This window comes from Ursus americanus, chromosome 7 (assembly GCF_024610735.1).
Source record: "Ursus americanus isolate L20-20 chromosome 7, mUrsAme1.1.p, whole genome shotgun sequence".
NCBI lineage: Eukaryota > Metazoa > Chordata > Mammalia > Carnivora > Ursidae > Ursus > Ursus americanus.
In genome coordinates this window covers 76019153-76043366 of record NC_142133.1, presented here as the reverse complement: position 1 = coordinate 76043366, position 24214 = coordinate 76019153, and the positions used below count along the sequence as shown (strand labels likewise).

General features: G+C 38.1%; 1 long non-coding RNA gene across 2 annotated transcripts in view; it reads left to right on the top strand.

Moving 5' to 3' along the window:
* The first annotated feature begins 1374 nt into the window (after positions 1 to 1374).
* The window catches only part of LOC148109732 (uncharacterized), a 30641-nt gene continuing 7801 nt past the window's right edge, over positions 1375 to 24214 (top strand). The window contains exons 1-2 of one of the 2 annotated variants that reach the window (XR_015725099.1): positions 1375 to 2227; positions 22453 to 22595. This is a non-coding gene — a long non-coding RNA (uncharacterized LOC148109732). Of the gene's footprint in view, positions 2228 to 18764; positions 18978 to 22452; positions 22596 to 24214 lie in introns of those variants that run through there. The other variant, XR_015725098.1, reaches the window with a different exon arrangement.

Below are 24214 nucleotides of genomic sequence, written 5' to 3'. Positions count from 1 at the left end.
CAATTCTCTAGTTACAAAGTTTGGCTTATACTGGGGTCAAGAGTGGAGTGAATATGTAATTCATGGAGTATGTAGTGACAAATACCAAGAATGTCTGTGTTGAGGAACTGAACTAAGCTTTCGAGGTTACTATCCAAGGTAGTAGAGCTCAAGAAAATGAAACAAAATAGGAATCCAAGTATATTGTTTGGGTTTGTATATTTTATACTACAACTTAAAATAAATATAAGCACTAGAGACTACAGGCAATATTCATGTATTTTATCCATGCTGCAAGTACATTTTGGGGTGGTGTTTATTTACTTGAATTCATGTGATTACACAATCATAACTCAAGGAAAATGGTGACTTCTGGCTTCTCTTACACTAGGGATATATACGCTGAAATTTATTTATAGAACATAATCCAAACAAGCAAATCTTATAAAATGTCCCAAATTTATTGGCAAACATTAGGTTGTAGCAATCGAAATTGTTGTTTTAGGCCAAAAAAACTACGAAATATCAGCAATTTTATGTAAATCAGCCAAATGGCCTAAACATTTAAAAATATTAATTAGTGAAGCCATCAACATTAACTATCTAGATGGAAATTACTACATATACCCTTAGAACAGAGCCTAATTTATCTGCTACCATGTACATCCACTCCCAATTTAGGTTCTGTACATGGAAATTCTCAGCCATATTTAATAATTAATAAACACATATGCTACATGTATTGAAATATGTGAATTCTCAGGCCATAGCTTTTCAGGCATTGAGGCTTGTTCTTTTTTTAAATAATGTCAAAATCTGCAATAAAAGTTTCCATAAATTTGAGGACCAGCAGCATGGAAAAGTAACCTAAGTCTGAGGACTAGATTAAGGCCCAGTGAACTGGAAGAGACTGAAACTAGAGGGAAAGCATTTATTTTCCAAACTTTTAACAAATAATTTTTGCATGTCTGCTATGCACTAAGAACAATGTTAGGTTCTAGATCTGTAAGTTAAGCAAAATAATGTTCCTTTCCAACAAGCAGCTTAGAGAAACAAACAGAAAAGGGCACACATCCCAGAAGTGCTGTGGTTTAAGCCACAACAAAGTACTTAGGGAAGCACCTTGCAAGAATACCATATTCAGTCTTGGAAAATCAGGGAAAATTTCCTTTGTAATAACACTTCAAATCAGAGCCCTAAAGGATGTGAAGAGGTTGTTCAGATAAGACGCTGATAAAAGAGGGAAGAAACATGTCTTCAGAAATCTACAAGTGGATCATGAGTCTAATTTCTTGAGTTTATTGTACTAGAGAGGAGGCAATATAAACGAAAGAAAGGCTGGGGACAAATCATGAGGGACTGTGTTGGGTTCACTGAAAACACAGGAAGGCATCCTGAAGACAACAGGTACGTCGAGGACTTGAAGCAAAGAAATTTTCAAAAAGCAGATTTTCTGTTTGGAAAGATCAGTATGGACTCAATATGGAAAACAGACTGAAGGAAGCCAGATGGAAAGCTGGGAACACACTTTTAAAAACACAGCAGTAATTCGAGAAATCAAGGATGATGACCGGAACTACTGAGGTGAAATCTTATTCTATTTTTTTGAAGGTGAAATTTTACATTTAAAAAACAAGCAAACCAAAACAAGTATATTTTTTCTAACACTTTGCAGAAAAAAAAAAAAAAACACATGATTTGAACAAACACTGGGATCAATGAAGAGAAGATAAGGGTAAGATGTACATGTTTATAGTATGGAACACTTCGTAAATCATATGATAGTTCCCAGTGCACAAATTCCTGAAGGAGAAGAAGATTTTTTTCTTTCCTGTATGGAAGTGGGGGGTATAGAGAGATGACTACAGTTTGAGAGTGCATTAGGGTGCCTTTCTATTAAACACTGAAATAGAATTATCCACTGGGTTACAGATTATATGTGTATGGAGACCAAGGGTGAAAGCTATACTAGAATCATAAAGAGAGCAGGTCTGTGATAACCACTGCAAATGTAAAAGTAGACAGCATGGAAAAAGACCAACACAAGAGGTATGACTTGGGGCAAACAGATCTTGAAAATCTCAAAATGCAGAAGAATCTGGAAATGAACAATACAGCAACGGGACCACTACCGCCAGCTGAAAGGTTGTTTACTTCACCAGAGACTCTGGCTGTGGAGTGAATATTCTTTGGGATTCCACGAAGCGCCATCCGAAAGAAGTGAGCTTGGAGGACACGCTGCACGAAGGTACAACTTTCAAACACAGTCTGTTCCGTTCAGAAATAATTCCCTTAGCCTGTCTATCCTAAAGGTGTTTATCAGTTTCTTAGTGCAGAAAAGTTGTATTTTTTGCCTAAGCCCCTTAGATATCAGTTGAGCTTATCATAAATGATGTGTAAGCTAACCAAATAATACAATATTTTGAGATTTCTTTTTCCTATAAAATAGGTCTGTCCTTAAAAATGTTTTGGTACATTCCTAAAGTCGGAAAAAAAAAGTTCATGAAGTCTGAATTAAGACCTCTTTTGTGGCTATGCCTCTACCTAAAAAAGCTACTTCATGATTTAGTCATGCTTGGGTGAAAAGTTTTCTTTTTTTTTTTTCTTTAAGAGATTTATTTCTGTCTGATTGATAAACAAGTATTCCCTGCCAAGAAAAATTTAGAAGGAAAGTCTTTAAAGCTAAAAAGTGACACAAAATTATAAATAATATTTTATTTTTATAATAGCAAAAATTAATATCCACTTGCTACCTAAATAAAAGCCTGGGCCAAGAACATTATGTAACCTAGGGTTGGAATACAATCCCAACAATGGAATTGGTTGGAATTGTATCCAATGCAATTGTATCCAATACAATGTTTTACTAGCTCTAAAATCCTATTACTCTGACTCACCAGATTGAATGGCAGACACGATTCTTCTCATTCTGTATCACGCATGCATTTATAATTGCTTTGCTAAACTTGCATAGACGCTGTAAGGAAAAAAATACACAACTAAGGTCACTTTGACATTTTATTGGCTTCAACTAAGGAACATTTACATAAATGCAGGCTCTCATAAAGGGACAGTCATGTATGCTAGGACTACTTTTAACTTCACAAGTCTTGTTTGAAATCAGGTACAGAAAAAGACATCATTTTGGGTGGTGTATATGTGTGCTAGGGCTGCCACAGAAAAATTTCACAGCCTGGATGGCTTCAATAGCAGAAACGTATCTTCTCACAGTTCTGGAGTCTAGAAGTCCAAATCAAGGTGTTAGCAGGGCTGGTTCCTTCCCAGGGCTGTGAAGGAAAACTCCATTCCAGGTCTGTCTCCTTGGCTTGTAGACGGCCATCCTCTCTGTGTCTTCACATTTTCTCTCTGTATCTGTGTCCAAATTCCCTCTTCTTCTAAGGATTACCAATATTATTGGATTAAGGCCTACCTATATGATCTCATTTTAATTTAATTTTCCCTTTAAAGACTCTACCTTCAAATACTGTAACATTCTGAGGTCACTGTTCCCGAGAAAGTCCAAAACCTGGCAGGGCAAATTCTATTACATTTCAAAGCTTGAGAATAATCCACTTTGGCTGAATGCTTTATCGCCTGGGCCCACCAGGGTGGTAGTCCTACCTCCCAGGCAAACCAGGGTGACAGCCCTGCTCCTTCAGCCCAGAGCACCCTCACGCCTTGGCCCTGTGCCTCACTTTCTGGAACCAAGGGGGAGATGGCCTCTGCCACACGGTCTGTGCCCTCTATGTCTTAACTTCTTGAATAAAAAAGTTGACTGCCAACCAAGAAGGAAACTGGGCATTTTAGCCTATTTTGTTGGTTAGTTTGTTTAGAACCTACAAATGTGAACACAAGTCGGCATTGCCAACTACTTGCCAATGCCACTGGTTAAGTTGTTCAACCTCTGTGAGTGTAAGGGTGCTTATCTTAAAGTAGGAATACCTTAAAGTAATAATACCTCCAAGAAAAAAAAATTTGAAGAGTAAAATAAAGTAAAAGCTCTATACTGCGAACTTCATAGGAAGTCAATATTATCAAAGCAAGTTACTGATTGTGAATTAAGTCAAACCAGATGAGTCTTAAGCTTCTATCCTCCTCCAAAGGCTATACTTTATGCCATATAAAACCCATAACAGAAATTCCCAGACTCCTACTTATAATGGCATAACAACACTAGTAAGATAGGGACCCATGGAAGAGGAGAACAAACTTCATGCCTTCAGATTTTGAAAGATTTAGTTAAATTCCAATTTTTTTTGTACTTGACTTTCTTCCTAGACCACTTAGATTAATCAGAAAAGGAGAAGATTGCTCAATGGCTCTTTAGGACTCTAGATAGAGAACGCATTCTCCCCTGTGTGCTCAAAGATATTTCAACTGTAGGGAGTACAGAGTTCATTAATACAGTGGAATGTATCAGAAAAAAAATAGGCTATGGTTTTAGATAGACAGGAATTAGAATTTCAGCTCTGCCTTATATTAGCTAAGTGAGGTGAGACACATCCCTTTTGATGTGTCTTAACTTTTACCATCTCTGAAATGGTGATGAGATCAACAAACTCATGTACCATCTACATCAGATTAAGGCAACATGACAAAATAGATGAAATCTGCATTATGTAAATAGGAAAGTACAGTAAAATTATTTATTTGGATACAATCCAATTTAGAAGATCCAAAATCCTAAGAAGTAAAAACTAGACAGAAGAGGTGAAATTTTAAACATACCCTCTATATAAACCATGAGGCAATACACTGAGATAATAAAGATCTATATTTTTTTCTGGTGACACATGCTTTCGTTCTATATATATATTTAAGACACACAAGTTCAAGTTGCCCCTAAGACTGAATATTTGACTTCCATATCTTAACTGTAAAATTATCACCTTCTCCCATTTTTTTTACATTAAACTCATTTTTGTCTACTTATCAAATACTTTATAAGACTTGATTTTGAAAAGCTTTTCCTTAGAGTAGAAAGAGAAAACAAAAAAATCCTCTGGAGGTTCTGCCTGGGAAACAATCACAGATTTTCACAGAATGACTTGTACTCAGCCTAGGCCCACATTTGTCTACCTAGTTACTGAAGGTAACCTGTTGTGTGTCATGCCCACTTCTGGAGCTGGGCTAGGTATTTGCTTAGAATGTTAGATTTGTTCTAGGTTTATTTCATCAGGAAAGATGATTTTCTGCATGGATTCCTTACATGTTCCTTCATCATTTCTGTCATTTAACAATAAAATATTTTCAAGTTCAGTAAAGCAGAGTGAATGCATTATATCATAACATGGTACTTTCAACAACTACACTATTCTTGCAAGATAGAAACATTTTTTTTCACATATGTTGGAATAATTTGAGTCGAGAGATGGGAGTTTATTTAAAAATGAGGTTGAAGGCACATTTTTTTTTCTGGGATCAAGTGAAGAGAAATTTCTAAACCTACAGAAAAAAAAAAAAAACGAGGATTCTAAAGGAAAGTTTGAGAACATTTAAAAGAGCAAATTGAAGGGAGAAATCCTCCTTCAGTGAAGTTATGCTAAGCAACAGTAAAGCCCCCAGGTAGAAAAAAGAAAACCCCATGGGTGAAAGTTTCTCAAGATTAAGTATGTAAGTTAAATTAGGAGAGAGACCATAATTGTCTTTGTATGAGACTCAAGATCAAGGCCACCATCAAGGCATAATAGAACACCACAATAGAAATCAGAAAACCTATGTTAAATAATACTGTAGTAATTTTGCTATATCAAGGTGCACCACAACACTTCCACCTATAAAAATTGTATTATCGGAATCTACTACTAACTCTATTTGTGAGTTGGAAGAAGCTATTAGACCTTTGGGATGATAGCTAATCTTATAATGCCATGTAATACTTAAAAATAAAATGAGGCAGATAAGCAGGAAGAATATATTAGGAAAGCAGCTAAGGATCGTTTTTATATGTGATATCAAATTATTTTTGTTACTGTATGCATAAGATAGTATTAATCCCATTCTTAAGCTTATTATTTTGAAATAATAAGAGATTTGCAGAAAATCAGGGAGATCCTGTGTCCTTCAAGCAACCTTCTCAGTAACATCTTTTATAACAATTATATAATATTAAAACCAAGATATTGACATGGGTACAACTCACAGAATTTATTTGAATTTCACCACCTTCACACACACTTATTTATGTGAGTGTAGAATTCTATAGAATTCTATCATATGTGGAGCTTCATGTAATTGCAATGACAATTGATCCAAAGGTTCTCTGTTGCTACCTATCTATAGCCACATGCGTATCCCCCGCGCCCCCCGCCAATTCCTAAATTCCTAACCACTGGTAACTATTAATACGCTCCCTCTCTTAGTTTGCTATGTCAAGAATGCTTTATGAATAGAATCAAAAAGGATGTACTCTTTTGAGATTAGCTTCTTTCACTCAACATAATTCCCTTGATACCATCCAAGTTTTTGTATAAACCAAGAGTTTGATCCTTTTTTTAAATTACTGAGCTATATTCCATGATGTAAATGTGTCACAGTTTGCTTAATCATTTACCTATTCAAAGACATTTTAAGGTTTCCAGTTTTTATCTACTACTAATAGGACTGTATAAACATTTGTTTACAGGTTTTTGAGTGAACGTAAACTTGAATTTCTCTGGGATAAATGCCCAAAAGCGTGACTGGTGGATCAGATGGTAAACATATGTTTAGTTTTAAAGGGAAATGACAAACTATTTTCCAGATTGGTTCCACCATTTTTTTTTAAGATTGACTGATTGATTGATTGATTGATTTGACAGAGAGAGACAACCAGCGAGAGAGGGAACACGAACATGGGGAGAGGTAGAGGGAGAAGCAGGCTCCCAGCAGAGCAGGGATCCCGATGCAGGGCTCCATCCCAGGACCCTGGATGATCCCTGGGTGCTTTGAGCCGAAGGCAGACACTTAACGATTGAGCCACCCAGGCGCCCCTGTTTCTACCATTTTAAATTACCACCAACAAAATATGAGTGATCTAGTTTCCCCACATGTTTGCCAGCATTTGGTGTTATTATTTTTATTTTAGTCAGTCTAATAGCTGTAAAGTGATACCTCACTAGAGTTTTAATTTGTACTTCTTTAATGATTAATGATGTTAATCTTCTCAATGCTTATTTGCTATCTAGATATCTTCTATGATAAACTGACTGCTCCTTTTACCCATTTACTAACTGGATCGTTTGGGGGTTTCAGACTGTTGAATTTTGAGTTTGTTATACATTCTACATACAAGTTCTTAGTCAGGTATATGGTTTGTGAGTATTTCCTCCCAGTCTGTAACTCACCTTTTTATCTTCTTAACAGAGTTGTTCACAGAACAAACTTATTTAATTCTGATATGCGTACTTTATCAATTGTTTTTCTTTATGGATTGTGCTCTTGGTGTCAAGTCTAAGTGGCCTAGTCCTAGGTCCCAAAGATTTTCTCTAATGATTTTATTTTTTCCTAAAAGTTTTATACTTTATGGCTCATATTTAAGTTTGTGGTATGTTTGGGGTTAATTTTGTGTAAGTTTTGAGGTGTAAAACTACGATCATTTTCTTTTTCTGGCCATTGGATGTCCAACTGAAAAGACCATCTTTCCTCCATTTAATTGTTTTTGCACTATTATGAAAGTCAATTGGACATATTTGTGTGAGTCTATTTCTGTTCCATCTACCCATGTCTACTCCTCATCTAGTACTCACTGTGTTATTATAGTAGATAGTAAAACTTCGCATTGAAAAAATTAATCTCCTTTTTCAAAATTCTTTTAGATTTTTGAGGTCATTTCTTACCATGTCATGATTTCTTTTCACACATATTTTAGAATATGTCAGAATATGCATGTTTATATCTACAAAATATCTACAAAGATCCTTGTTAATATTTTTTATATGAACTGTGTTAAACTTAATTTGGCCACCTTTTTACCATGTTGAGTCTTCCAATTCATGAATACAGTATGTTTTATCTATTGTAAGAAATGTGCCACTCTGGTTCAAACATTGATAGCGGGACAGGTTGTGCATGTATGGGGACAGAGGGTATAGGGAATTCTCTGTCCTTTCCACTCAATTTTACTGTGAATATAAAACTTCCCTAAAAATTAAAGTATATATTTTATAAAGTTTGTTAACATCTCCTTGATCATTCACTTCCATCTTATTAAAGAGGGAGGTTGTAAAGACAGTTCAAGATTAGGGAAGTATTTTAGAAAAGCTATTATTGAGATGTAAGTCCCACTCTTTAACTCCTACAAAACAGATGCAACCTAGGGAACCTACAAAACAGATGCAACCTAGGGAAAGGGAACCACTTAGAAAGTTTAATATATCACCTTTGGAACTTGGAAGACAATAAGCAGTGATGCCTATTGCCTGATTCAGAGAGCCCATGAACAGGAGTTTGTGGCAACCAGGAAGCTCTGGTGTTATAGCAGATGGGAAATAGATGCACTGGGATTTGTCTGCCTCAAATCACTTCTCATATCCACTTCTAACTCTGGAGATATTAGAAACCACAGTTATTAAGATGGGATAGAACACACTAGATCAGGAAAGATGGACAGGTCAACCATACCCCTATTCATAGTGTAGTTGACAAACTGATTAGAGACCCAAGACAGAAAAGAGGAGGGGCGCCTGGGTGGCACAGCGGTTAGGCGTCTGCCTTCGGCTCAGGGCGTGATCCCGGCGTTATGGGATCGAGCCCCACATCAGGCTCCTCTGCTGTGAGCCTGCTTCTTCCTCTCCCACTCCCCCTGCTTGTGTTCCCTCTCTCGCTGGCTGTCTCTATCTCTGTCGAATAAATAAATAAAATCTTTAAAAAAAAAAAAAGAAAAAAAGAAAAGAGGAAACTAGTTTACTGCACTATTCAAGCTATTCAACAAGACTAGGAGTTACCAAGGATATTTGTTACCTGAAAACAGACGAAAAAGCCACACAGTTTCCCTTAGATTTCAGGTGAGGATCTTGGGGAAAAATAACCTTTTGAATATGTATGCAGAAAAAAACCAGAAAAATTGAATATAGTGTTTGTTCTGATAACACCATGTGTCCTTCTCTCTTAGACTTCTAACTCTTACACTTCAAATTGTAAAATAACAATGAATAAGTAATAGCAAGCACTTTAGTAAAAATTACTTGGTAATCTACTTACTGATGACATTTTAAACTAATACAATTCTTCTAGAAAGTAAGGTTCCAAATGTCCCTAGAATAATAGTTATTCAAGCATTGGGTACAAGGTTTTACTAAAAATATAATAATAATTTTTTTTAAAAAAGTAAGATTTCTTCTCAAAAAGGCCTTCTATTGCTTAAAAATAAAATAGCAGCTGGTTTTTCTGAAGATTTTCTTTAGGAAAAAGGGGGAAGAATTAATCTTAATTAAGTACCTTCTAATTTTTAGGCTCTTTCACCTACATTCTTTCTTATAATTCTTATAACTATTCTTGACAGAGTTCTTAAAGCTCTCAGAATCTGTTTTGGGTTTTTTGTTTGTTTGTTTGTTTTGTTTTGTTTTGTTTTGTTTACATAGATGGGTAAACTGACATTCTGGGAAAATTGATTACTGACTGCATAAACACAAAGCTAGCCAATGGGACAAACAGTATTTGATCTTTAAACTCTTATTCCAAAGCATACACACCTCAATATCTCTGGCAGTCCACTCCACTTGAAAAACTTAATATTACTTCACTATTAAAACAGACATTGGTAGTTGTTTTTCCTTAGTATATTTGAAATCATGGAGTCTGAAAAATTAACATGAAAATTCTGCAATACGTACTTCATAACAGGGCCAAAGGTTATTCAACAGGGCCAAATATATTCAACCACAAATTAAGTTGTTATAATAAATCATCTGCATCCAAAAAGAAAGGCAGTAAGAGAAAAGGAATAGTTGGGATTGTGGGAAGTGTGAAAAGAGAAATGTGGGACAGTGATACACCTCGAGCGGGAAAAGTTACGTGTATTTCCACAAGCTAGTGTTTAGGATGCCCAGTTATTCCAGTTATGTCCCAGAATTCTTAGCCATAGCAAATGAGGACTCATTTGACATGATCCTGAACTGAACAGTGAAGTTAGGTAAAGAAAAAATAACACTTATTTCGCAGATGTCCATTCATCAGAGATTAAAAGAGAAGATGTGCTGGTCAGATGCCCCATCTCAAACTTGTCATCTTTCAGCATATTTGCCTTTATTTGAAGAGTAGATCATTTATTTCTTCTAAGGTTGTTTTTCTAGAAAATACTGGTTACACTCCAACAGGAAAATAAAAACAAAACTGGTTCTCTAAAATTGTTGAAAATGAATTCAAACGGGAAAAAGAATGGTATTACAAACATCAATAATATAGTCTCAGTAGCCTTTTCTTCCTATTCACGGATGAAATACTAGTAGGAAGTGAAGTCACTCTAAGCAGTGTGATTAAAGATTTATATTCAGCACTTAAAGACACCACACCAGTAGACAGCCAAATCAGTAAATCTTGTCCAATTCTTAACAGCAGGTAGACAAGTCTTTGGAAGGAGAGAAAAATATTGTACTGTTGGGTGAATCCAATAAATTGAAGCATGGAAAGAATGAGGACTCTGTGGGTATGCTCAAAAGCTCATTCAAGTTTCTTGTCTTCTTAAGACTTTTATGTTCCCAGTGTTATGAAAATGTACTTTTAGCTTATAGAGATAGTCCATAAAGCTTCAAGATGCTAGGGCAAGGTTTTTTGTTTGTTTGTTCTATTTTTTTGTTTTCTTTTGTTTTGTTTGGGAGGCTTCCAAACTGTTTTAGAAAATTAATATAAATGATTTCAGGCATGGCATATCCTCTACTGTTGGGGACAGTTCATGCCACTTAAGGCCTCTTTCACACTGAGTCTTCTTGACCATAATCCCTCCACTAAGAGTAGGACTTTGATATTACCTTTTTTGGGGTGACACAATTTGATTCATAACAGCCCTATCACAGGATTTTTATTTACTTAACATCAAGAGGAGAGGCAAATGGAAGGGTAGGAAAAGTAACAAAAAGTCCCTGGGATGCCCTGAAATAGTGCCATATATAAATACACACAATTAAAGCTGCAACTATTTCAAAGATTACTTGATAATTCCTGAAAATTGAGAAACACCTATCAGTCGTTTCTACACAGAGTAACTGCCCTCGATTATTCATGTCGAATATGCTTGGAGACTTGCACGACTCAGCAAAGTCTTTAAAAAAGAGATTGGGATTTATTCAGGCCCTTATTAATTTAGCCCTATCGATTTATGACTTTGACGTTTGTTTGTACCAGGAACAAAATCAGTCTAAGCTGTTCGTCTACATTGTCAAGCTTTCCTTACACAGACAGTGCTATGTCACTACTTACATGTGAATTTATTCCAATAAGTGTGGCATTCCCTTGTGAGATTAAAAAAAAAAAAAAGGCACCCCTCTGATCCCATTCTGTCCACGTAGCCCTCATCTATGTCATCCTCAGCAGCATTAAGCACTTTCCAACTTTCCTTTCTGGAAACATTTTCATCTCTGAATTTATACCACCTTATTCTCTTGTTTGCTTGTTATTGTCTGTCTGTTTTTCTCTTTGCCTTTGAGGCCACTACACCCTCTTCCTCCACCTGGACTGGACTCAGCCCAGAACTCTATCCTCCTTCCTCTACTCTCCTAATGAGACCACCATACTCATCTCTTGAAGTGCCATGTGTGTGCCTATGAGTCCTAAAGCTGTATTGTCAGCCTCCCTTTTGAATTATGCTCCTCCGGGGCCAACATCTTACTTTCATTTCTCCTTTGTGTCTCAGAGCGTGCCAAGCTTAACAAGTCCATAATGATTTATTGATTTGCTGCTATCCTCAAATCTATTTCTCCTCTTATGATGCTCTTGTCAAATGTGTCTATTTCTATCTTTAGGATTGCAGTCTTAGCCTAAGCCACTATTATCTCTAACCATCCCAAGGTATTTGCAGAAGCGTACTAATTTGCTTTCTTTTTCTTCTGTTGCTTTTTTACATCCTTCAAAAAATTATCAGAGGGAGGCATGAGTTTTTTCAGTGATTTCTTCTTCATCTTAAATAAATGAAAATCCCGTGATAGGGCTATTACGAATCAAATTGTGTCGCCCCAAAAAAGATAATATCAAAGTCCTAATCCCCAGTGCTTTGGAATGTGACCGCATTTGGAAATAGGGTCATTGCGGATGTAATTAAACTGAGATCAAACTGCAGTAGGGTGGATTCCTAACCCAATATGACAGGTGTCTTGGTGAAAAGTTGGCCATGTGAAGAAACAGGGTCACACGAGAAAAAGACGTGCAGAGACACAGATTGGAGAGATGCATCTACAAGCCGAGGAAGACTGAGTACTGTGGGTCACCACCAGATTCCACCTTCCTCTTCAAACCTCATCTTGTACCGCTCTCCTTCTCTTCCTGTCCCAGCTACATTGGCTGTGCCTAAGGCCATTTTCACCCAAGCCATTTATCTAGGCCACCCATTCTGATCCCACATGCCATTTTTTCACTCTTGGACTCATGCAGATGTCACCTCAAACGTCACCTCTTCAGAAAGGCCTAGGATTCCTCGTTAACTCTGTTGCAATAAAATGACTCATTTTATAATTAACCTTTTTTTTTTAAACTCAGTTGAAGGTCTTTCTCCCTCCACATATTTGTTTGATGAGTAAAGAAACTTTGTCTTGTCACACTGCACGACCAGCACTTAGCACTTTATCTGGGAGGTAATCCTTGCTCAACAGAGGCATAGACAGAAATAAGTCAATTCACTTAAAAATAGATTTGAAAACATTAGCAGGAATGAATGAACAAGTAATGATCGTTGCCCCCCCATAACTGGTCTATGTCAACAGTCAAATTTTCCTGAAATCAGTATGGATGTGGAAGAATCTAAAGTAGTTCATCAAATGCCCATTGCCTTTGGCCTCAACACAGTCATTACCTGGGTCCAGTGTCACTGACCACATTCCCAGCTACAACTAGAGATGTGAAACAGATGACCTCAATCTATGCTCACTTGCAAAATTATTACATCCGTGCGTTACTTTACAAACTAAAAATTCGCAGTTAGTTTGCGAACTGACATCCTTTAAAGTCAACTCATTTAAGCACAATATCTGCCACTTATTAACTTTTGACCTTAAAACAACTTTAAGGCCTCAGGGCCACAGTGTTTAAGAGCTGACCTCCCTTTCTCCCATAGCAATGGATGTTCTGAGCATCCATTGGTAGTTAAAAGGGTAGCTCATTCCAAGTATTCAGCTCTGTGTAAATCAGACAGACTTGGTGTTGAAGAACTCTTAAGGCATAAACGATTTTAAAATGCAGCTAAAGAGTAAAACACAGTATTTTACCTGATCTAATCTAGTCTGTCAGATACCCAGCATTCCCATGAATTTTCTGTTTTGCAAAATCTTCTCAGGTACTCCCATTTATAATAAATTCAGCGTGTTATTTTTAGTTAGCTATTAAATGACAGTTAACTTCACAAAAGTTAACTCCTTTTAACATAAAAGTTTCCACGTTCCATAAAAAAGAAATATAATCTGTGAAATGTACTATTTACAGATTCACATATCAAGATGGTCTTTCTGGGGTGCCTAGGTGGCACAGCGGTTAAACGTCTGCCTTCGGCTCAGGGCGTGATCCCGGCGTTATGGGATTGAGCCCCACATCAGGCTCTTCTGCTATGAGCCTGCTTCTTCTTCTCCCACTCCCCCTGCTTGTGTTCCCTCTCTCGCTGGCTGTCTCTACCTCTGTCGAATAAATAAATAAAATAAAATCTTAAAAAAAAAAATGATGGTCTTTCTCAGAAAGTTCTGAAATCCTACCCACTGCCTGTAATGACGCACCCCATCCCTCCACCCCGGGCACTTCTTCTACACTTTGGGGAAACCAACCAACCACACAGATTCTATGCCCTGGAGCTCATACTTGGTGTGACTTAGAAAACAACTCAGTTTAACGGAAATTAATGATGCTATTAAATGATAAGCCACAGGATATTTTATATAAACAGATCTCAAAAAGTTGTGCCTCAATGATTTCTCTGAGGATCAAGTGAAATCATGAGTGCAAAGTCCTTAGCATAATCCTTCCTCACAATGAGCACCTAATACACAGTACATCATTTATTCTTCTCAAACGTGGAGCACATACTCCTGGGGTAAACACTTGTTTGTAAGATGTAGAGAAAGCTCAAGGAAAAACATGGCATTTCCTTCTAGAGTACCAATTTTTCTTGATGGTAGACAATGTAAAATATTAACTGCACATTAAAATAAATAGACACATTATGTACTATATAGAAATTTTACATTTTTTAAGTACAGTGACTTGCAGATTTTAGTGATGGCTGGGTAGTATGCAGAGCACAGATACGTTAAAGTCAAAGACCACAATTCGTCAGGTAATGGCATACAACTACGACAAGAATTCTTACCATCTCAGGGATTATGGTCTCCTCTATGTAACAGAGATACTAACAGCTGCCTTGGAAAACTAGTGACTTAATGTATTAAAAAGCTTAGAACTACATCTCTCACATAGTAGGTGTTTAAAAATAGTAGATACTATGACTCTTTTAACTTCCCTTTGAAAATAAGATTCTATATATTTACAAAAATGAAAATCAAAACAGTGCAGCCATAAATTTCTAATTGCTTACTCTTGGCGATATACTTTCTTCACTACTGAAAAGGCTTTTAAAATAAAAACTTCTTGTTCTTCCATTTATTTTAATTAATATGTCTGAGGTCAGACAGGTTGCTGCTAAAGGGGCCTTTTTTCTCTGGGGTGGGAAAATGAAAAGGTAGAGGTTTTAAGAGTTGTTTAATAATAAAGGTAAAATATGAATGCTCTGCTTCCTAAAACTCATTTAATTTTCTTTTAATGTGCCTGAAACTTTGCCAAGATCTAAATTGAACTCCTGAATTTGATTTTGTTTAAAAGATTTGATATTTGTCATCACAGCTTCATTTTTTAAAAGTTTAGGGACTATTCATCAAAATAATGACTTTGGCACGCTATGTGCTTGGAAGATTTTAAGATCAATTCATTAGAAACACCGCAAACTCTCGGCGTATGCATATCCTGAATATCACTAGGAAGAGTTGGTTGGCCATCCTGTAAAGAGTATGAATCTAAGTTAAAGACCCTGTGGAATCCATTCTTTCAATTTAAGGCAACCTGTCTTATAAGAAAGATCACCAGCTCTGAGACAAAAGCTCAGGATGGATGGTCAAGCCTTTTTGACCACTCACTCCCAGAAGTTAAATTACCCATGAAATAAGTAAAAAGGTCTACTCTTTCCTAAGGGGTTGTCACTGTTAAATGACACAATGTATTTCATGGATCCCAAAATGCAATAAAAGTGAAAGCCATTCAGAACACAACTATTTGTTGAATATCTACTATCAGGAGACCCTGGGGGAAACGCACAATTCAGATACAATTTATGGTTTCATCCAGTTTGTATTCTAGTATGGTGGGTAACAATCAATGACAACTTACACTACATGTTAGAAAATGATGTATCATGAAGAATTTAGTGACCTGACAAATTACGATATTATAATATCACTTTACAATGTAAAATCTGATAGTTTCTACATATTGTTGTATTTTTACAAGTTGACTTTAATTAGGTATAAAAATACACACCAAATAAACATTGAAGAAAATAATGAACATAATAAAACCAAAGTACTAACAGCTAATGTCTTTAGAATAGAATATAGGTATTTTTGTCTTTCTTCTCCACACTTCTTTTTAGCAGGGTAATAAGAACCCTCTCCTCCTTGCCAACATTTCCGTAGGGATGTGTTCTGGGACACACAAAGGTAAAGAACCCATTGAATACGGAGAAGGTATATAGAGTTCCTGGTTGGGAAGAACCAGGGCAGACTTAATGGAGTTTTTGGCTGAAGTCTGAAGGAAGGGCAGGATTTGCATACGGATAGATGTTAGTAGTTTAAGTATTTCTACAGGGATTGACAATGAAGCTATCAATAAGATCTCAAATCAGAGTTCGGTAAAAACTTGCCAAGGAAATCTGCCCAAGGATTTGGATTCCAGACTTGGTAGGGAAGGTCCTTTTTCCTACATGCTTTTAAGTTTTCCCTCTAAAATTTTAATTATTTTAAGACTTCAGAAATGATCCCCTTACTTACTCCGTTGCTTCATACCTCCATTTAATCTGATACAGAGCAGCAATACACATGTTGAGGGGAGAGGCAAATAGGATTTTTTTTAAGAAGAAGAGAAATTGAATACATTTTACAGAACACTGGCAGAAAATGCTTCTCCTCAGAAAATAAATGTACTTACCAATATTTATGTGATATATGTTCATTACAGAACATTGGGAAACCTCAGAACCTTAAAAAAAAAATCACCTATTAGTCTACTAATGATACCTTCAAATACATGCTTATCTTTACCCCAGCTCTATATATTATATAATATTATTTGCTTTATTTGATAAATGAGAAAACCGAGATGCAGAATGGTTAACCTAAGTCTTCTAAGAAGACACTGGAGCTGAAATTGGCTGGGGGGGAGGGGCAGAGGAGGCAGACTAGAAACAGGGAACAAAAAATGGCCCCATCCTCTACCGAGCATCCCTCTAGCATGAGAAGTGCACAACAAGGGTTTGTCGAACGGAGACCAAACTGTTTTCATGGTTATGACTCCAGAGAGTAGAAAAGCAAGAACTTTTAAGCAACCAGAACTGGGTTTCAATCACAGTTTTCCTAGCTTTGAAGACTTCCACTTTATCTAAAGTCAAGCTTCAACTTCTTCAACTTAATATGGAATAGTACCAGACGAAAAGTCAAGCTCTGAGGAGTCCATAGAATGTCTGTAAATCCACAACAACAATATCCACACATGGAACTCAGGAAAGGAGAGATTTGTATCATTGAGATGTCCACCACCTGAGACGGATTTTGCTCTTTTTCTCATTGACCGTGACGCTAAATCTCCAGGATACACCCCCGACCAAATCTATCCAATGTAGCACATATGTTATGAGTAAATAAAGCATAAAATCATTGTTATGCAAGAATCCATCTGAGATTATCTGAGCACATGTCAGTTCTCTTACAGGTGATGATTAATATTTAAATGTTAAGGCTCCACCCACAAAGGATGCTTCAGACCTTGGATAACTTCACTCAACATCATACATACAACAGTTCTGGTCAAAGTCTGAGGGCATCCCATCAGCATTCATTAAATTATTCTACCGAAAAAAAATATTTTTTTTCTGCAGTTAGGTAACGTGAAAGTGAATAAAAACAATATGATTATTATTACCTAAAAGTACCAGATAGAATATTGCCAAGCTTCTTTTTAGGGCAGGGAGAAGCAAAGGAAGTAAAAGTAAAAATGAGCTGAGAGACGGGTAGAAAGCAAACATGATTTGCGACCTAGGTACCATGAATATCTATCATGTATCTATATTCAATTTTCCATTCACAAAACATCCTTCAGGGTGAGAATTTCATTCTTACAACGTCGCACTGCAAATGACTGTTCACTTCTTTAGTGGATACTCTTGCTTTTCCTAACCATTTATCTGAAACAGGGGTTTGCAAACTCTGATGTGTTCCACGATCACAGGGAGATTGCTCGGGTCTCCCCAGAGTTTCTGATTCAGCAGCTCTGAGGCATGCGTGACCCCAAATTCGCATTTCTAGCTAGTTCCCAAGCAGTAATCACATTGCTGCTCCTAGGAACACACTCTGAGAACCAGTAAAGGCCTCCCTGAGGCTCAAACCCGCTCCTCCCACAAAGAATCTTGGGATCACTCATGACCCTCTTCAAACCTCCCTCATCTGACGTCCTTTCGCTCATTACCAATGAAATTCATCGCATCACATAAACAGAGTCCAGGAAAGAGCATAAAATGGGGAATAAATATTTGCTTAGGCTTACCCAATGAGTAGCTGTGTCATCGTGGGCAAGTTCCTTCCTTGCTGGAGAGGTGTCTTCTCGTTCTGTCGTCTGGCACGTATTTTCCTGTCTCTTCACTGTGCTCCAGTCTCTGCGGGTTTCTGGGCAGCAGAGCAAACAGGCCCTCTCCCAGCTGGAAGCAGCGACTGGGAAGGAGGTGAATGTGACCTTCAAGCCCGCCTCCCCTCGGGCTTGTCTGCAAGCCTCTGGCATTGGCCAAGCAGCCTATTTTATTTCAAACGGCCCCCAGGAGTTGATGGTGCACGGTGCCTGTCAGAGTGGCACGGCTTCTGAGCGCGGGAAAACTCTCTTCCTGCGATGCTCGGGCTCCCACTGTGGAGGCCGACCCCACCACGGCACCCCCTGCTGGAGGGAGGCCAAGGGGCACTTCAACAGGAAGCCCCGCGTGGGGAGGAAAAGTGCCCTCTGCGCACGGTGGAGTGGGGGATGGTTGTTGCCAGGTGGTTGCAGCAAGGCGGAGGGAGAGCCGGAAGCTCGGAAGCTCGGGCCTCCGCCGCTGGGGGAGGAGGCCGCCCAGAAGCCCCGCCCCTCAGGGCGATGCTTTAAGATCAGGACTGGAGCCTCTTTCCCCAGAAGCCTGAGTGCTGGGTCCCGGGAGGCCGAGGTGGGCACCAGCCCTGTAAGAGCGTTTCCCCGTTCCTCACAGCCTTGTGGCTCTCTTGGCCGCCAGCTCTGAGGGTCTGCAAAGCTAGATGTTTTGGGACTCATCTCAGGTGCAGTGATAGGAGTTGGGGTGCCCGCTGTGGGATATCCAACCCTTCCCTGCTTGCGGGAGAAGCTCCTGGTTTTGAGTTCCCTCCAGATTGCGCGTTGCCCTGCGGGGGGTGACGATTATGGCAACGTTGTGTCTCAGCCGTTCCAGCCCACTTCTGTGTGGTATTTTTTTCCTCTTTGCCTGAGGTGGAGTCCAGCAGCTAGTTTTTAGGGTTTCTTCAGAAGCTGTTCCACAGGCAGCTGTAGATTCCCTGTGTTCATGGCAGGAGGTAAGTTCAGGAGCTTCGTTTTTACGTCATCTCTAGGAGTCAATCTTGCCATTTGTGAAATAGGTGGAAAGGAAATGGATGGGTATTTAACGCGTACTTTGTTCTAAAATTCTCGTATGCGTTAATTCTTTAACCAAAACAACTATTTGAAATATATTATCAATCATTTCAACAAAGAGGGAAGCAGAAACTCAGAATTTCTGTAAGTCACCCAGGCCCTCCAGCTCTCAAGTAACCTGCTAATTCAAACTCAGAAGCGTTCTCTTCATGTTCCCAAATATTACCTCTTTGCCCATTCCTCTCCAGCTAATTACAATTAGTAGAGTTGGGTGATGGTACAGGTGCCTGCCATCTCTGAATTTGGTGTTCTTAATTATTTCAGATGGTTAGTCCTGGCTTGCAAAGGTGCAGGTAAGTGTCCTGAATACTTACCATATCAAAGCAAATGTTAATGATGTATTTCCTGTGGGGCGCCTGCATGGCTCAGTGGGAGAGCCTCTGACTCTTTTTTAAACAATTTTTTTTAAGATTTTATTTATTTATTTGACAGAGAGAGACAGCCAGCAAGAAGGGAACACAAGCAGGGGGAGTGGGAGAGGAAAAAGCAAGCTCCCAGCAGAGCAGGAAGCCCGATCCCAGGACCCTGAGATCAGGCGGTGAGCGGAAGGCAGACGCTTAAAGCGTGAGCCACCCAGGCACCCCCAAGCCTGTGACTTTGGATTTCAGCTCAGGTCATGATCCCAGGGCCCTGGGATCAAGCCCCTCCTTGGCTGGTGGGGGATGGGGGTCTGCTTGAGGATTTCTACCAGCTCCCTCTGCCCCTCCCCCCACTCCCGCTCACATGCTCTCTCTCTTTCATCATATTTTATTCTCCAAATTGTACTTCTCACTATCATAAGTTATGGTACTTATTGCTAGTCTATTTTGTGCCACTCTGCTTTGAATGGAAGTTTAATGAAAGCAAGGATCTTATTTAAATTGTGTAATCTTTATTGCTACCAGCTAGCATAGAGTTCTTTGAAACATATTAATAGACCAATGTTTGTTAAGTACATAAAAAGAAAATATTATTCTTTCTATATGACTGCTTCAACGAATAAAGTGCAAGATGTTATCTTAAAGATGTATCAGTCAGGTTTATTTTGCCTTTTGGCCCCAAATGGCCCAGGGAGCAGCCTACAGAGCTTCTCGGTGCCCATAAAACCAAGCTTCTTACCCAAAAGCATCTCCTGAATGATACCCTACATTTTCCTTACTCTCTTTCCACGAGCACCAAAATTCTGACTATTCCCATTACGTAAAGGTTCGTGTGAACTCTTTCTACACATGATGAATTATCTCCTACTTAGGAGATTTGGCTAAAATTACAGGTGCTAATGTCAGACTCTCACGGAGTTTTTTAAGCAGCTTCTGAATTTGTTATCATTGTGTACGTGCCAGTCTTCCATGAATAGGGGTATAAATAAAAGTACTTGGCATCAGGAGACTTAACGTTAAACCCACTCATTCTCCTTACTAGTTCTGAGGAGTATCGTGACGAGTTGGGACTGTTGAATTCTGCCTCCATCACTGACGGCCTACATAATCTTGGCGGATCCATTTAACTCATATGTGCCTTGATCTCTTTTATCTTTAAAATAATACTAAAAATACATTCCTTTCTGTGTGTTCCAGGAATTGGATGAGGTGATGCAAACATTTTTAACACAATCTATACTTTGGTGTAAGGAGGTTTTACCTATACATTTTCTTTTTCTTAGGGTTTTTCTTAGACATCTTCACTTTATTTTCACTCTCCGCTCTTGTATTCATTTCATTTCATTACAATTTTTAAAGAAATCGTAATAATATAACAATGCTAATTATAATAATAAATTGATAGCTTCAAAGAGGGAAAAACATATTTAAATCCAGGACTTAAATTTAGGTCTTAAGGTCATGCTTTCCACCAAGACGGATGCTTCCTTCATTTTCTTCCTCATGATTCTTTGGATGGTGCAGCTGTTTCTTTGTAAACACATTCTACTTCATCAAGTATGTTCAGCTCATGAGTTTGTAACCTGATAGAGCTCCCTAAAGACTCTTGATTCTTCCTGGCTTTCTTTAATTATAATGATTTCGTGGAATGACATTGGTTAACATCATTCCTCCTGGGTTGCAATTAACTTAAACCAAAGTATACTTGAGCATTAGTGGGCTTTTGATCTGAGAGTCTCATTTTGTTCAGACCATCTAAATACTCATTGATCTGACAGGTAGCTGGCAACATTTCTAATGGAGATCATTCTTTTCTACTAATTTTAACTGCATTATGGCTTTTGATAAAGTGGTCAAGAGTGGATGGTAATCAATTTTGTATCTGAAAAAAAATAACTTCATGAGGACAAAGTGCTATTTGGAGAAACTGTACTTTATCTAAAAAAATAAACGTGTTTTCAGAATAAACCCTTGCAACATAGTAATAGGTTTTGGCATCCTTTGCTCTTTCCTTTTAATATGAAAATGAGCATACTACAGGAAATGAGCATTGTGAATTCCTGCACCCAACTTTTTACTTTCAATGGGGAGATGAGACTTTCCCATAGAGTTAGCAAATATTTGTTGACCATGTATGATATGCCAAGCACTGCGATAGATTTAGGGCAGAGTTTTTCATCCTCCGCATTATTGGAAGTTTGAGCAAGGATTTCTCTGTTATGCATGGCTGTCCTATGCATCATGGGCTATTTAGCATTATCCATGGGTTCCACCCACTAGACGCCCCTTTCACCCCACACCCTCTACGTGTGGCAGCCAAAAATGTCTGCTGAGATTGCTACATGTGCTCTGGGGGCAAACTTGCCTAAGTGGGGGACCACTGACCTAACGTGTATAGGATTAATCAGACAACTCCTGTCCTAAATGTATGTATCCATGTATCTAGAAATACATGTAATTACATGTAATACTTGTAACTGGAAAAATTAGAGAAAATCATATGCACAAGTTTCATGTGCATATCTATGAGAATAGTTTGTAACCTTATATCTAAGGCATTATCTGCAACATTATCTATACTACCAAAAAGAAAAAATAATCTTACCTTTCTAAAAGAAAGGAAGAAAACAATGTATATATCAAGCATTTATTGTGTGTTGGCAGCATACCAGATTTTGTCACATATAGTAACACGTTAGTTTCCATAAATGCCCTATGAATTATGAATAATTTTCTCCATTCTACAGGAAAACCATAGCATAACATTGTTACCAATGTGTCCAAGGAAACCCATCACACTGGTGTCAGCATGAATTCTAATTCAGATCTGACTGATTTCAACTATTCTGCTTTTATACAAAAGAAATGAGTTTAAGAAAAACACTAATGCAATAGGTTAAAATATTAATGGTTTGGAAAAACTATGAGAATATGAATTTTTTGAGTATAAGAAAACAAGCAATTCAAAGGTTTTTGTTTTTCTGTTTCTTTTTTTAAGATTTTATCCATTTATTTGAGAGAGAGCGAGCATAAGCAGAGTGAGGGGAAAAGGAAGAAGCAGGGAGCCAGACCCCAGGATCATAACCTGAGCTGAAGGCAGACACTTAACTGACTGAGCCACCTAGACACCCCAATGCAAAGGTATTTTGCTAATAATCACAATCAGATGTATTGATGCCTACATGTACATAAAGTATAAATGGAACAGGAAACTCGATGGTCGTACAAATAACCTTTGTCCTTTTTGGTTGGTGGGCATATGAGGTGATACTGTTATAAGGAATTATTAAATATGCTGCTATGAATGGTTAATATAAATACATAAGATTAAGCATTTATATGGTGTCTAAGTGTACATTTAAAAGTCAGAGATTTCATCTACTTTGAAAGAAAATAACATCCTGAATTTTAATTCACTCTTTTCTCTGGAAATGTAAGGTGCTTTGCTGACCTCTGTGAACATAAAGCACTTCTTTGACTAGGAGAAGAGTGAAGGGAAGATAACCAAATCATTGTTGCCTTTGAGTGCGTCAAGGGGACACATGCACTGACCCACACCGGTACATGGGAGTTGAAGTTTGAAGGAAGAAATGCTCTGGAAGTTGTCAGCCGGAGGCGTGTCCACACGTGGGTGTGATCTACACGGGACTTAGTTTCAGTAAATGTGCAATTGTTTTCTGTTAAGATGCCAGGCATTTTTTTTCCTTAAGAAAATATTTACCTTTTTACTACAGGATTGTTTCAAAGAAACACAGATTCGGAACTACAGGTGTTATTATACATAATCTAATTCAGTCTTTACTATAGACAAGGAAATGCGTGCCAAGAACGAGAAATACTGTGCCTGAATTCACTGAACAAGTTTGTAAGAAGACAGCATATTTAAGTCAATAGGGAAACTATTCCCATGGGAAATAGTTCCTTGGTGTATTGCCTGTACGTTTGAGGTGGTTTTGTTTGTTTTTTAAAAGATTTTATTTATTTGTTTATTTGAGAAAGAGAGCGAGAACGTGAGCACACGCACGCACAGGTTGGGAGGAGGAAGAGGGAGGGTATCTCAAGCACACTCCACTCTGAGCCTGGAGCCTGATGCAGGGCTTGATCTCATGACTCTGAGATCTTGACCTGAGCCAAAACCAAGAGTCGATCACTTGACCAACTGAGCCACGCAGGTGCCCCCACCAGTACCTTTGAATTTGCTCTTTTCACCTCATTGTTCTGTTTATTCCATTGTAAACATTTATCATCCACTACACATCATGTTCTTCATAAATTTCGAGGGAAATAAAATATATGTAGGCTCTAAAGCTCACTAACCCCCGGCAATGTGGGGGTAATAGCTGTCATAAAGAGAAGAAGCCATTCCAGGAAGCCTGGAGGGCTGGTAACAGGTAAGGCTTCCTGGAAGAGGTAGCATTTCTTCTGAGAGTTTAATTATAAGAAAGGTTAACCAACCACACTGCAGATAATGGCCATTCTAAGCAAAAGAATCAGTATGGAAGGATATAGTATCAGGCTGGACTCAGAGTAGCAAAATATTCAATATTCAAGAGCAGACAGTGTGTCAGGTAGGAAAGGTAATGAACACAGACAGGCTATCAAAGACCTGACCCGGCCGGATGATATTTTAGGATTGGTATTATGCCACAAACCCTGTACTAAGTACTTTCCATACATTATTTTTAACCCCTCACAATAACCTGCTGGCAGAGCTCTGTCTTCATTTTAAAAGGAAGGAAACTGAGACCCAGAGAAGTGAC